The 3,645-nt window shown below is 52.0% G+C and overlaps 1 pseudogene; it reads left to right on the top strand.

Annotated features, from left to right (window-relative positions):
- The first annotated feature begins 443 nt into the window (after positions 1–443).
- Positions 444–3,645, top strand: LOC147712561 (uncharacterized; annotated as a pseudogene).

Raw genomic sequence — 3,645 nt, forward strand, 5'->3', positions numbered from 1 at the left:
CCTTTGAGCCAACGGATATCATCCATCCCAACTCCAAAACTTGGTCCCCTGCACTAGAGGTTGCTGATTACATACAGGCTCACATCTGTGATTCCTTTGATCAGGAGATGCGCTCTCGGTTACGTTCCGAGTGCCCTCGCCCAGAGTTGGAGGATAAATTAGCTGACACCCCAGAGGTCGATCCGACTATTTTGACATACCTCAAAAAATTCACCAAAGACCCAAAGAAAGGGATTGATCGCTCTTGGCGCCTGTGTCAGGATAAGCTACTTGATCTTCTTGGCCCCCTAACGAAGATCCTGGATTTGGGTTATCAGGCACAAGGGTCGGCGTCTGGCATCGACCCGGATGAGCTTATTGGATGGGCCCAACGGGCTATCTGTTTCCTGGGAAACGCGAACTGTGCCCTGTCCACCGAACGTAGACGTTCCATCTTATTGAAAATGGATCCCCGGTTGTCTGAACTGGCAACGTCTGAGTCGGGCCCCTTGGCTCAGGGTCTCCTGTTTGGCCAACCATTCTTAAAAGAATTAACAAAGTTCGTTGCGACCTTTAGTGGCCTCGACAAGGCGCAGTCTTCCTTGCGCAGGGCGTTCCGCCCGGTTTTTGCCAGGGCCGGACGTTCTGGGGGACGTTCGTTCGGCCGAGGTTCTGGTCAGCAGCGTGGCCAGCAGTCCCACCAGGGAGGGGGCGGACAGCGTCAACAGCAACAGTCCTCCTATTCCAGTTCCAAGACGACCTTCTACCCCTCCCGTAAAGGTCGTGGTCAAGGCAACAAAGGAGGCTACGGTGGAAACCAGGGCGGTCGCCAAGATTTCTCCTCAACAGGTGAGCTTGATTCCTTACGACAGTGTTGTTCTGGGTGGCAGGGTGCAATTTTTTCTAGAGAATTGGCGCACGATCTCAAACGATGCATGGATCTTGCAGACAGTTCAAGGGTACCACATCGAATTTTATCACTCACCCCTTCAGGGTCCCCTCCCTTCTCCCCTTGTTTTTTCCCAACGAGATCGAGAGGTGATCTCCAAGGAAATCGATTCTCTTCTTCTCAAAGGGGCCATTGTCCGCACGACCCTACATCCACAGGGGTTCGCCAGCAATGTGTTTCTGGTGGAGAAGAAAGGGGGAGGCTCTCGCCTTGTGCTCAATCTTAAGGAGTTCATCAACGGGGTGGTCTATCGCCACTTCAAGATGGAGGGCATCGATCTTCTCAGGGATCTTCTTCGCAAGGGCGACTGGATGGTTCGCCCAGATTTGAAGGACGCTTACTTGTCTGTTCCCATCTTTCCGCCTCATCGCCGCTTTCTTCAGTTCCAATGGTCAGGGGAGTGGTTCGAGTACACGGTTCTCCCGTTCGGCCTATCGTCCGCTCCATGGTGCTTCACGAAGCTCCTGAGACCAGTTATGGAATCGCTGCGAGCGCGGGGGTGCGGCTAATCGTGTATCTGGACGACATTCTTTTGATGGGTCAGTGCCCGCTGCAACTACATTACCATTTGTTGTGGACAATCGATCTGCTTCAGCCTCTCGGATTTCTAGTGAATCCTCAGAAATCTCATTTGCAACCCACTCAGTCGATAGAGTTTCTGGGTTTCCTTGTGGACTCGATCTCTTGCCAGCTTCTCTTGCCTGCCCAGAAGGTCAGGTCTATCAAGAGGGAATTGAAGTTACTGTTGTCTGCACCGAACGTATCTTTGCGGTCGATCGCTCGGATTGTCGGACTATTGGCCTCTTCCATTCAGGCGATCTTTCCAGGTCCCTTACATTATCGGGCCCTGCAACGACTCAAGATCCGGCACTTGCAGAAGGGTCTTCGTTATTCCGACCTTGTTCCTCTGTCACAGGACGCGAAGTCGGAGATGTTGTGGTGGCTCCATCACATGGAAGCCTGGAACAGGAAAGCCCTGTTCGGCTTGACTCCGGATTTAGTGTTGGAGTCGAATGCGAGTCTATGGGGCTGGGGAGCCCATTGCGGAGACATGACGACGGGCGGGCGTTGGTCTCGGGACGAATTAGCCCTTCACATCAATTGCCTGGAACTTCTGGCGGGATCTTTTGCGATCCGCAGCCTTGCTCCTCAGGCCACCAGATGTTGCATTTTGCTCCGCATGGACAACATCTTGGCGGTAAGGTATGTGAACAAACTGGGGGGAACACGGTCGAGACTGTTAGCAGAGATTGCAAAGGATTTCTGGCATTTCTGCCTTCAGAGGAAGATCACTCTTATTCCAGAGTATCTCCCAGGTCGCCAGAATCAAGTGGCCGACTGGAACTCTCGCCATCTGCTGGACTTCAGCGACTGGCGTCTTCACCCCCGTGTCTTTCGGACTCTGTCTCGCCTTTGGGGTCGACCTTGGATCGATCTCTTCGCCTCTCGCCTCAATGCTCAACTGCCCAAGTTTTACAGCTGGCGTCCGGATCCGGAGGCTCTTGCCACGGATGCCTTTCTCCAGACTTGGCCTCCTCAGCTTTGCTATGCTTTTCCCCCGTTCGCAATGATCCCGCGAGTCTTGGCCAGAACGAAGCAGTTTCAATCGGAGATCATTCTGATAACTCCTCTTTGGAGGGCTCAAACGTGGTTTCCGGACCTTCTGGAAATGAGTTGCTCGACTCCGTTCCTGCTTCCATCGAAGTGGAACCTACTGTTGGATCCTCTGCTCCATCCACATCCTCTAATTCTGTCGGGCCAGCTCCGTCTGGTGGCGTGGCGTCTTTCGGGGAACGCTGGAAAGTCCCTGGCTTATCTGGAGACGCTGAGAGATTTATCAATGAAGCTTGGGCCCCCAACACGCGCAAGCGTTATGCGTCAGCTTGGCGTCGATGGTGTGATTGGTGTTCTGAACGAGACCTGGATCCCGCTTCAGCTGATGTCTCTTTAGTTGTTAATTTTCTTGCTTCCATCGCTTCTTCTGGTTCTGCTTACAGGACTGTCAATTCTTTTCGCTCCGCTCTCTCTGCGGGCCATAATTTTGTCGACGGGAAGCCTATTGGGGAACATCATCTAATCGCTACATTGCTTCGTGGAGTTCGGATGGCTAAGCCGCCATGTCCGAAGTATGTAGCTCTTTGGGATGTCTCCTTTGTGTTACGTTTTCTGGAGGCTTGGCCTCCCAACGCTTCTCTGTCTCATAAGCAATTGTCTGCAAAATTGACAATGCTTTTATGTTTGGTATCTTGTAAGCGTATCTCGGATGTACGCGCGTTGGATCTCGCGGGCCGGAAGGCGTTACTTTTACGGTTTCCAGACGTACAAAGACTAATCTGTCTACTGTCACTTATCCAGCTTTTCCTCAGCACCCACAGTTGTGTGTGGTCCGCTGCATAAAAGATTATGAGGTGAGTACTGCTCCTTTTCGTCAGGATTTGTCTGGACAGTTGTTGATTGCTTTACAAAAGCCTTTTAAGCCTGTGGCGCCAGCTACTCTTGCTCGTTGGGTACGCTGGCTTATGTCGGAGGCAGGAATTGATGTCTCCATTTTTGGAGCTCATTCCGCGAGGGGTGCCATGGCCTCTAAGGCTTTTCATGTTGGTGTAAGTTTGCAAGACATTGTGAAGACGGCTGATTGGTCTTCTGATACTGTGTTTAAGACATATTATTTGAAACCCATTGTGGATATTGCCTCTGTTGTGGTGGACAAGCTTTGA

This window comes from Lissotriton vulgaris, chromosome 5 (assembly GCF_964263255.1).
Source record: "Lissotriton vulgaris chromosome 5, aLisVul1.2, whole genome shotgun sequence".
NCBI classification, from domain to species: Eukaryota; Metazoa; Chordata; class Amphibia; order Caudata; family Salamandridae; genus Lissotriton; species Lissotriton vulgaris.